General features: G+C 42.7%; 1 protein-coding gene across 6 annotated transcripts in view; it reads left to right on the top strand.

The window, feature by feature from the left end:
* The window catches only part of BMF (Bcl2 modifying factor), a 75732-nt gene that overhangs the window by 39380 nt on the left and 24324 nt on the right, over positions 1-12028 (top strand). The gene's annotated exons all lie outside the window — the stretch shown is intronic.

The following is a 12028-nucleotide window of genomic DNA, read 5'->3' as shown; positions in this document are numbered from 1 at the left end:
GTCCAGTGAGCCTGGATTGTGGGAGTTGTAATCCTGCAACATCTAGTAGGTCACAGTTTCCCCACCCCTGACCGAAAGAGTGCTTGTGATCATTCTGTTTCATTTGTACATGGGCTCAGAACTGGTACAAAGTTCTAGTTCTTAGCTGTAAGTATCGGGAGAAGACAGGCCAAGGGTGTCTCCAGATGAGTGTTTATTGTGGAATTGGTGCTCCTCATGCATGCAAGTTTTATGCAGCAGCCACACTATGTTGTCAGCATCTAAATGCCAGCCTGTCTCCCCTGCCCTCTCTCTGGTGGAAAATCCAATAAATGAAAACAAAACCCCGTTGCCAACAAGCCATTTGCAATATATCAACAACCCATTTGCAAATTAAGCCCCTTTTGGGAAATATCCCAAACACGAAATGTTCTGGAATATAATTGTTTATGTGTATAAATAAAATGTAGTCTCTTCTATACCTCTGCTTGAGATATGGTCGCTCCTGTTTCAAGTGCCTTGTTGCCCTGGATCTCTATCAGCAGCTTGACTTGCTGGGCTTAGAAGGGGGTTTGGTGTTCATTTCCATGTTGTAAAAAGCTGTACCCTGTTATTTCATTCCAACCAAGCCGCTGTTGAAAGGCGCAGCTACAGAGACTAGTTCAACTATTGGCAACCCTCCCCTCTGCCTGCACAGACACAAACACACACTTGTATAAGAAACACTTTTCCTTTGAAATTAATTTTGGAACTTGGCATCTTCCAAATTAAAATCTGAGCAAAGGTTGGTTGTGCTTAAATGAAGCTCTGCTGAAAGCAAGTGAACATCAGTAACTCAGGCCTAACTTTTCCCATTGATTTCGATGGGTCTTAAGTGCAACTAACTGCCTCTGGTGGGGCCTGTGTTTCAGGCACTGGAGATTATGGAAGCCATTTCCTGTGTTTATGAGGAGGGCTTTTGTCTATTTGAAGCCTTTGAGTAAAGCGGGGTGTGGGATGGGGGAGGCAACTTAAGGGTGCTAAGGGGATTGAATTGTTTAGATGGTTTAAAATGGTGTTATGAAAATTATTGCGTGTACAATGCTTTTTCTATAAAAAAAAACCCTAATTATTTCTTCTGTATGGTTTTTTCTTCTGAAGAGCTTCAAGGTGTCAGATATAGGCATACACAACCCGGAAGGCAACTGTTACACAACATTTTTCAAAGTGCAAGGTGCTTTTTATTCTTAGTCTTACGATCGTGTTCAGCTTCACAAGAGCCACTTAAAGCCAAGCTGTCGTCTTGGCCAAAGAAAAAATAGGCAGGTCTAGTTTGTCATAGAGGGATGAAGAACAAATAAAGAATGAAGGACTGTCCCTTGTAAAGAAGGCTACATGGCCACTGTGCCTCCCCTTTCCAACTCCTTGACACCATATTCATCACATTGATGTAATATCCATTAAAGAAGGCTATACTATTTCTCTACCCTCTTCAGACAGATAGTCTGGTCAAGCGATGTGAAGAAGACCAAATATAAGTCAAATGTTTTGAAAAGTTGGGTTCCTAACTGAAGCATCAGCCTTCTTTCGGGGTTTTAGACAATCCTGTTACTATAATGGTGTAACCTCCAGGTGAAGTTTAAATTTGGTTATTGTGCCTTTTTCTTTTTTCTTTTGCAATCCTCTCCCTTCCCAATTGCAGATTTTTTTAAAAAGGGATTTAGATATGCGCCACGATTCTTTCAGGAGTGGTATAGAAAGAGAAGTGTGTGTTGCTCCCGCACTGGACTCTTGTACTTTTTATAGAAAGAAGTTAACTTGACAATAGCCAATTGCACTGGGAAAGCAGGTAACCTTTCTAAAATTAAAATTAGTTTTAGCATATAATTCACTCATGCTGTCTCCCCTCCGATCCTCCCAGCTTGCAAGATGGCTCTCCAGCCAGATCCTTGGCAAACCTGGTCCTGAAGCACACAAACCTCCTTTTCCATAGTCAGAGACCCAGCGAGAATGTAGCATTTTGTCTATCCTGGTTGTGTGCCTTCAGGACTCTTCTGCCTTGACCTGTGGCAACTTTAGAGGAGATCCTTCCCTCCCCCCTTTTAGTTTTTGGTACCTTTGCAATATATTTAGCTCTGGCTTTTCTCTGTTTTGGTGCTTTTAAATATATTTGAAATTCGTCTTGGATTTTTTCCCCATAACTGGTACAATTTTTAATAAAATGCTTAAATCAAATCCTCTCGTTCTGTGTGTTAATAATAGCTGCTCTTGAGTTCTTCTAGTTTTCACTTCGGTAAAAGATGGGAGATGCAAGCAGCACCTTTCCTATGGATTGGAGGGGACATGGAGGGATGCATATGGGAGGAAGTGCCCCTTAGGGTACATAGTTCCCCCTGCAAGTCTTTGAAGGGCTTTGAAGGTCATCACTGGCACTTTCAATTGGGCATTCAGTACTACAGGCTTCTGAATGTTTTGGAAATGCAGCTCAATATAGAGCATCTTGCAGTAATCGACTTGAGAGATTAGCCAAAATGAACTCTGAGGTCAAATATTTGTATTAAGACATGGGTGGGGCACCTTTTTGGGCTCCACGGACCAAATCCTTATCTGTATTAGCCTCACGGACCAAATCTGTGACAGGTGGATGGCCTGTCAATCATATGAGATCATTATGCCAGTCAAAATCCCTTGCATGGGGTTCCCAAGTACCTGACATCCAGCTCAAGCCCCTTGCCCAGGAAAGGGAATGTTAGCGACTGGCCTACAGTTGTTTACATCTTCTAAGTCCAGTTTAGGTTACCACCAGGACCAAGAAGATGCCAGTGTGTTTGACGTGCAGAATCAAAGGAGCTCTTAGAGGTAAGTCTTGTCCAAATGAGGAGGGAGGTAAAGGAACATGAACTCTTGCCAAAATAAATAAATAAGCAAGCTGACAATAAGGGATGCTAAAAGGGAATTTGAGGAGCACATTGTTAAAAACATAAAGACATTAAATACATTAGTAGCAGGAGACCATTTTGGGAGGTGTTGGACCCTTGGATAACAAGGGAGTGAAAGGTGTGCTGAAGGAGGACAAGGAGAAGAGAACCTGACTGAATTCTTTGCATCTCTCTTTATAGTAATAGTAATAATTAATAAATAGGGTGGGTCCTTGTTCCTGAACATTTGCAAGAAGTTCAAGGCCTAATAGACAAAATAAATGTTAACAAATTGTTGGGACTGCATGGCATCCACTCAAGAATTGTCAAGGAACTCAAATGCGAAATTGTTAATATGCTAACAAAAATAGGTAACTTGTCCCTAAGATCTGGAAAAGGTAGCCAACGTAACACCAATTAAGTGATCTGGGTGGTCTGGAAATTACAAGCCAGTTAGTGTAAAGTCTGTTTGGGAAGACTGGTGGATAATATTGTTAAACAAAATAGCCAAGCCTATAGAAGAACAAGGCTTGCTGAAGCAGCAGTAGCAGCAGCATGGCTTCTGCAAGGGTAAGTTCTGTCTCCCTAACTTACTAGAAGTAACACACATATACAGTAAGTAGAGGCAATCCATTTGACATGGTGTTCTTGGACTTTTAAAACGTTTTTAACAAGGTATGCCTCCAAAGATTCCTAAGCAAGCTTACAGTCAAGGAGTAAGAGGAGAGGTCCTTTTGTGGATTAGGAACTGGTTAAGTGGCAGGAAGCAGAGAGAAGGAATGAATGGAAGAGTTTAGAAGGAGGAGTCCCCCCTCCCAAGCATTGCTTTGGGGGACCTGTGCTTTTTAACTTGTTCATAGACTTATCTAGAATTAGTGAGGTGGCCAAGTTTATTTCACATATATTTTCATGGGGTCTGAACTGCCAGTGAGTGGCCAGATCAGGACAGTAGCAACTGTAAAAAAGACAAATTCCATGCTAGGGATAATTAGGAAAGAAATTGAACATAAAACGGCAGATATCATAAGGCCATTATATAAATCTATGGTGTGACCGCATTTGGAATACACTGTATAGTTCTGGTGACCTCAGCTCAGAAAAGGTATTGTAAAGCTGGAAAAGTTTCAGAAAAGGGCAGCCAAAATGATCAAGGGAATGCAGAATATCCCCATGAGGTAAAGTTATAGCATCGGGGGGGGGGGGTTACTTTAGAGAAAAGGAGAGTGAGAGGCAGCATGATGCAAGTGTGTAAAATTATGCATACGGCATGGAGAAAGTGGGCAGAGAAGATTTTTATCCTCTTCCGCACTAGAACTTGTGGACTTCCAATGAAGCTGAATGTTGGAAGATTCAGGAGAGACAACGCTGTGCATAAACTTTGAAGTTTGCTCCCACAAGAGGCTGTGATGCCTTTAAAAGAGGATTGGACAAATTCATGGAGGACAAGACAATCAGAAGCCAGTTTGTGGGCTTCTCATGAACCGCTGGTTGGCCACTGTGAGAACAGGATGATGGACCTGATCCAGCAGGGCTGTTCTTATGTTAGGTTTCTTCAGGAGCAGTCCAATCACTGTCCCTGTTAAAGAGGCAAGGACTACTCCCTCACAGAAACTTCTACTACTTCCTGGACCCAACCAGCCCATAACTGTATCCAGTTATTTGTTCAACAACAGAAGTACTGCTTCTAATGCCAAATACAAGGAGGTTTCAGCAGCATCCTGTACTTCAAATACACGAACAATCTCTCCTGGTTCAACTATACAACTAGAATAGATAAAAGTGTCGTTACTTTTAAAGGAGTTGATGGGTTATTTCATTTGGCTTTTCAGAAACTACAGTGGTAGCTCAGAAGTTGAACGGAATCTGTTCCAGAAGTCTGTTTGACTTCCAAAACGTTCGGGAACCAAGGTGAGTCTTCCGATTGGCTGCAGGAAGTTCCTGCAGCCAATTGGAAGCCGTGTTGGACGTTCACGTTCCAAAGAATGTTCACAAACGGGAACACTCACTTCCAGGTTTGTGGTGTTTGGGAGCCAAAACGTTTGACTCGCAAGGTGTTCAGGATCCAAGGCACAACTGTACTGCAGTCCTGATGCTGGAAGGAAGCGCATGATCCACTCATCTCATGTGACTTTTGTAAGTGTCGTTATCAGTGCACCAGGGACAAATCCACATGAAATCCGGATCCCGTGCCACAATGGCAACATGAATCGAGCCCATAACAGCTTGATTTCTTATGCACAAATTGCAGCCAACACTCTAAAAGAGAGCAGGGCACAATCCAGGTAAACGGAAGCACTATTTGAAGTGCCATCTGTTTCCATGAGAGGGTTAGGCATGTGCTTAAATTTCTCACATTCAAATCAGTGTGATTGAATGGGGCTTAATTTTAGCTGGCTTCTGACTCGTTAAAAATAAATAAATTATGGAAGGAGGGGAAATCTCTCCTTGAATTTTCTGAGAAGGGTTGCTTCAGCTCCGAACCCCCTGCCTTGCCTCAGCTCTTAATGAAAGCTCTGACTGTAATCCTGCTTGCAGGAGGAGAAAGAGGTGGAATTGATTCAGACAGCAAGAAATTCAATCCGAGTTGTTTTCAAACTCTCCTGTAAATTTTAAAAAAAATCTTAGCATGGGTTGTAGTTGATGAAGGTTTTTTTTGTTTTTAAAGAGCTGAGTGTGCAGGTGTTGGTGTAGAAAAATACAATGAAAATTGATGACAAGTCCTTCCCCTGGAGACAGAACAGGACTCTGGCACATTGAGCAAGCATTGTAATAATAAACAATTCTGCCATGAAAGGGCCAAGCCCATCTTTACTCAATTGTAAGAATAAAGATGCTATCGCAGGTTGTGCTCGTATGAATACTGAAAAGTGGTTTGAAAAGAGAAGTATTACTCCGTAGAACCTGAGATGATCAGATAAGCAAAACCTGGACTCTCCTAATGCTCTCCAATGCTATCGCTGGGCAAAATGTCAATGATGCAGTCTTTTATTTTGAAAGGATCTCTTTAAATCAACAGAGGATAAATTCAAGCAGAGGTTGCTCCAGTCCCCCTCTCCACATACTAACGAAATATAAACCTGAACGCATGTCAAAATTCAGTGCAGTCAAACTGTCGGTTGCTGTTCTCCCTTCTGCTATAATTTAGGTTGGAAAAACGGCCACTTGCCTCCTGTGATGGCAGAACTATTGCTGCTTTATAGGGCTGCTTCAATCTTGTGCTTTTATTTTATCTAGGACATGAAGCTAGTAGGACTTTGTGTTATGTAAAAATAGTACTCACCACCCTGTGTAAAAAAAAAAAAATGTTTACCCTAAGTTTTAGTAATACAGTGGTACCTTGGTTCTCAAACAGCTTATGTAGTTGTCAAACAAATCAGCTCCTGGACGCCACAAACCCAGAATTAAGTGTTCCAGTTTGTGAATGTTTTTCGGAACCCGAACGTCTTACGTGGCTTCCACTTGAGTGCAGGAAACTCCTGTGGCCAATCAGAAGCCACACCTTGGTTTTTGAACGGTTTCAGGAGTTGAGTGGACTCCTGGAACGGATTAAGTTTGCGAAGCAAGGTACCACTGTATATGTGATGCACACCAGTTTCCAGAGCAGACTGTATCTGACATAAATTCAAGCCACACTAAGAACCCACTAGATGCCTAGGGAGGAAAGCCACAACATGCTTTTCCAGCACGTGTGACACAACTGTCGCCTCTTTCCTCCCCCCATGCACTCTGCTGGGGATTCCCTGCCCCCCAGAGCTGAGTGGTGGGCCTGTAGGAAGAGGGAGAAAGTCCCATTGCTCCTGCTAATGCACCTACTTAGTTGAATCCATCTGCTGGTGTTTGTTACAAAACAGTACGGTAACTTGATGCAGTTCAATGTATGTATAGGAAAGGTGAGGAAACTGTGGTCCTTCAAATGCTGTTGGACTCCCAACTCCCATCATCCCTGACCGCTGGCTATGCTGGCTGGGACGGATGAGCATTGGGAGCCCAACATAGGATTGTTCTTGAAGTACCAAATGATGGAGGGAATGAATCACACTGGAGGCAATCCTGCTGTTACTGTATGGGCACCCACAAGGCTCAAATGATTTGCAGGTGGTCGTTGTAGCCATGGCTATTCAGAAACCAATATGTCCTTTGAAAGCTGCCAGGCATTCTTCCCTGAATTTTTTCTCCACTTGGAATGAAAGCAGCGAGGGAAACATGCAACATGATTTTTCAGCTTTCCCTCCAGTGACCTCTCTCCTTGACAAATTATTGCCTACAAAATGGGCGGGAGAATGGGCCTTCTGTGTTTTAATTTAAATATCTTCTTCATTAAAATATAGCCAAGGCTAATGTAGGTTTCCCTTGTGAAGGGACTGTAAAATTCTGATTTTATCTTCAATTTTTCAGTCTTATCGCCCCCTTGTCTACCAACAGAGATCTGTCTGTATTTTCTGCCTCGCCCAATTTTGCCTCGGGATTCTTGAGGTATACAAAAGCTTCTGTGTCTGCTGCCCCTCGCTGTCACATGCTTTCACTCTAACCTTAAGAGAATCCAAAAGAATCCCATCCTTCTGTTGCTGGAGAGACCTCATTTGCAGCTGACACTCAAACCCTGTGTGTTTGTGTGTGTGTGTGTGTGTGTGTGTGTGAGAGAGAGAGAGAGAGAGAGAGAGAGAGAGAACACAACAAACCCACATTGAGCAGATATAATTGGCTTTCAGTAAATAGGTCAAGTAGAAACTGAAGACCGCACCCACCAAGAAACACAAAAAAGAGGGGGGTTTCCTTTCCTCTCTTTTCTTGAGTGTTTCAGTACACAGGCAACCAATTTTATTTCTGCACAGCTTAATGGCTTTTAAAGGTGGGGGGGGAATTGTGTGAGAAACAAGAAGGAACCATTGACTCAAGAGTCACACACTCCAATTGTATCTATTTTTATTTCTTTTGCGTCTGCTCCTGTTAAATTCCTCTTCCTAATTTTGCATTTTACGATTTTTTGATAGTGAAAGGGCCCCTCCAGGCTGGTGTCTGCAGGTGTATTCTGCAACATGTCATTGAGGTAATAATAGTGTGCTAGTTAAATCTCTACCTTTATCCCTAGCCACACTGCCGCCGCCACCCAAACACATAAGCAGCAAATTTCTCACCGGACAGAATTCATACCTATGCTATTTGTAATAATATGACATTCAGTGATATGAATTATGACAGCATGAAATAAATAATTTCTTGGCAGCAAATGATCTCACAAATGAACAGGAGCAGAGATCTGGAATGAAACCAAACAATGCTTCATCTTGTGCCCCCAAACAAGCATGCAGGATCAAATCTGTCCATACGTTCCTACAGAAGTAGAGTGGAACCTTGGTTTTCGAGCATCTCGGAAGCTGAACGTTTCAGTTTTTTGGGGGGAAATGAATGAATTCCTATGCCCCACAAATAACCCAGAGATGCATTTTAAATAAAAGGACACATTATACTCATGTAAAAACACACTGATTCCTGGACCATCTGCGGGCCAGATTTAGAAGGCGATTGGGCCAGATCCTGCCCCCAGGCCTTAGTTTCCCTACCCATGGCCTACAGTGTGGTTGTTTGTTTGTGATCGGCTGTGGTGAACTTTGTTTTCATGTGTGAGTGGAGTGGGTGGGTGTTTTGGATCAGGTTAGCCGCATTGATTCGTATGCTGTTGGTGGATTCTTGTCGTCGTTTTGTTGGGCTGTATATGTGATAAAGGGGAGCCATACTGGGGTGAAGGCGTCTTCTTCTATTTGTCCCCGTGTCAGTTTCAGTTTATTGGTTAATTTTTCTAGTAAGGCCAAAGCACATTTCTCAATTTTTTCAACTGAATTCTCCAACTGCCCATTGCGCCTCAGTTGTCGAATGTTTCGGAAGTCAAATGGTCTTCCGGAATGAATTACGTTCGACAACCAAAGCTCCACTGTGCACTTTAGGTCTCCTATGTTTTACTGTGCTTACTCAGGAGAAGCTGGCTTGAGATACACACAGGGCTTTTTTCAGCCAGAACTCACCAGAACTCAGTTCTGGCATCAGATGGGCAACACTGCCATTCTAAGAGAATGAGGGAGGCATTCATGGAGAGTTCCAACACCTCTTTTTCTAGAAAAATATCACTGGATACTAGTTCTCTGAGTTCAGAGAATGAGGCCTCTGAAACATGAATGGCTGGATGGAATTCTCCGATATGGTGGGGACTAGTGGCGTCACTGAGGAAACTGGACTGCGAGGTGCAGGTCCATGTGAGCATGCATGCACAGAGTGGCAGCAACCATCAGCTCAGTTGTCAACCTTTCTCCCAGCACATCTAGCTGTGCCTTTTGCTGCAGTGTGCTCTGTGTGCATTAGCAGGCAATCATACTCACCTCTGGGTGATATAAAGCTTCCCCAGCTTATTCTGGTACACTGCGCACAGGCAGGCTTAAGGTTTCTCTTTGCCTGGTGAGCTGACAAAGGAAAAGTGTCTAACAGAATTAGCCCCATGAGCATCATTGACATGAATATTATTATTATATTTTGTCAAGTGAGAGGATATATGTAGTGAGTTTCATGCAAAAGAATCCAAAATTGATAGCAGAACATGCAAAGCGGGGAAGAACCTGAACCATGTAACATGTATTAAGCAGGCTCTCGCCCAAACATCTGTACGTGAATCCCGTGTTTTGGTAGTGCCTGTGACGCTGCATGTGTAATACATGAAGCGTCCTTTGCTAATCATAACACAACTTCTGAGATGTGGGCTTGATTTCAAGGGCCTTGTTTCCTGTGCTGGCAGCCGTTTAATTCCCTGGCACCGCGCAGCCCTTCTTCACCTTGCCAGGTACTGATTAAGCAGCTATATTGCAGGTTCAGCATTTTCCTGTACGCTTACCAGAGATCATGGAGGGGCACATGCATTTATGTAGCTTGATTATTAATTTAAACTGTGTATTTTATGCATCAGTTTCCCCTTCCTTTGCAGAAATCTAGTTTCTCTTCGCTGTTTCACAATCCCAGAGACAACGCTGGATGAACCACCTGCTTTGTCCTCTCAGAATTGATTAAACTCACAATGTTCAAGAAAATGTGTTGCTTATGACACGTTGGATCCCACAAGCTCTTTCCCTGTGCGCCTTTGACATAAAAATGTTAAAAGAGCCTACTGAGTCAGAACAGTGGCCCATTTTCTCCAACACTTTGTTTTCATATTGGTCAACCAGATGCCTCTAGGAAGCCTGCGAACAGGACCTGGGTGCAACAGCACACTCTCCTCTCTTGCAGTTCCCAGCAACTGGTATTCAGAAGCACAGTTTCAAACAGTGGAAGTTGGACATAGACATCTGGGCTAGTAGCCATGGACAGCCTTGTCCTCCTTGAATTTTTCTAATCCTCTTTCAAAGGCATCCAAGTTGGTGGCCATCACTGCCTCTTGTAGTAGGGTTGCCATATTTCAAAAAGTGAAAATCCGGACACAAAAGTTGTTGATAAAGTTTTGTGTTTTCTTGCAAAATCTTTTTTTTTTTTTTTGAAGTATTTTGGCTTTTTAAAAGGAAATTTGCCAAAATCTACACTTCCGACATACGTCTGGATTTTCCCAGACATTACAGTGATTGCTGCCTGGTCACTGTTTCTGATAGCCGAATCCTGGCTGTGTCTGGGAAATTTTGGACATATTGCAACCCTATCCTGTAGGAACAAATTCCATAGTTTATTCCCTGTGTGAAGAAGTACTTTCTTTTATCTCTCCAGAATCTAACAACATTCAGCTTCATTGGATGTCCCCAAGTTTTAATGTTAAGAGAGTAGGAGAAAATCAGTCTGCTGACATTCTGCTTGGTGCCCACTGACGTCGTGCTGAGCTTGCCTGGTACATTACAGCCCGCTTTGAAACCCCTCCCCTTTAAAAAGACAGAAGATCAGTGCTAAAGGAATATGCAATCTGTGAAGACTATTAGTCTCTTTTTCTTCTGAGAAATGTCAGATTTTCTGTGGTTTGGTTGGGGCGGGGACAGAAGGATCACAGGGAAAATACAAGACAGAAATGATTGAATAATGGTGGTGTACTGATGCCCTGTAAAAAAATAATATGTAGACTATGTGTGGCAATTCCATTCTAAACACCTAGGTTTGTATCCAATTAAGTTTAACGCACAATAAGCCATTGAAATTGATGGGCCCAAGTTTGTAACTCTTAGTAACTCTTGAACGGACATGACTAATTTGGGCTACAACCCCTGGTGTGGAAAAGTGCTCTAGTCAGCTACATACCTTATACATCCAAATCCCAGGTGTTTCCAGATGGGGGTTTATTTTAAATGGATTGTTCAGATATTGCAGATAGGGTGTTGGCAACATTTTGTTGTTATTGTTGTTGTTGTTGTTATTTCGCAACACTTTTTTTAACTTAACCGTTTTTGCCCAGAAAGGGTAAATTCAGATTATATAAAGGGGGGGAAATGGTCTGACATTTTGATAACAATGATGCACAGACACTGCAAAAATCTTGAACTAGTCTGACAATAAACACCCATCTGGAATCACCCTCCATCGTGTTGTGGGGTTTTTTGTTTTGTTTTTGTTTTTACAAAAATTAAGAATGTTTACAATACAGAACTATTGATGGCAAGCAGTTCAGTCGCAAAATAACCTCATTATACTTTTTTACTCTTCAAAGACAACAGAAGACCCATTTCCAGTCCCTTACTGCAGACACCGATAACTGCAAATTATAACGCTGATCCCAGAAGAGTTCTCTATCAGTTGTTGATGCAGGAAGCCTTGGAAGATAGCAATAGCAGAGACATTTTGACATTTCCATTCCACCTTAAGGAGCAGACGTGTGGAACTGTTGGGTGTCACATGTCTGTTTACATTCCAGCACAGCTTGCTGGGAACTTCTGTTGTGTGTATAGCTTTTGCTTTTCCCTGTGTCTCTGAGAAGACACACAGAGAGAGACGACATGTTTCTTTGTCCTGGTTTATGATTAATAAATCTGTAGTTGTAGTATACTTCCACAAGCCTCACGCCTATTCTGTATGCGCAGTTCGCTCTGCTGATAGTGTGCCCTGGCTTTGAAGCCCGGGTCGATGATTTACGTCAGGCAGAGGTCAATGGTCTTCGCTGCAGGAAGATTGGAAGGAGATGGCCCAACTAGGGCTAGCCAGTG

Source organism: Podarcis raffonei, chromosome 1 (genome assembly GCF_027172205.1).
Source record: "Podarcis raffonei isolate rPodRaf1 chromosome 1, rPodRaf1.pri, whole genome shotgun sequence".
NCBI lineage: Eukaryota > Metazoa > Chordata > Lepidosauria > Squamata > Lacertidae > Podarcis > Podarcis raffonei.
Note: the sequence above shows the minus strand (reverse complement) of the source record. Positions and strands in the feature narration are given on the sequence as shown.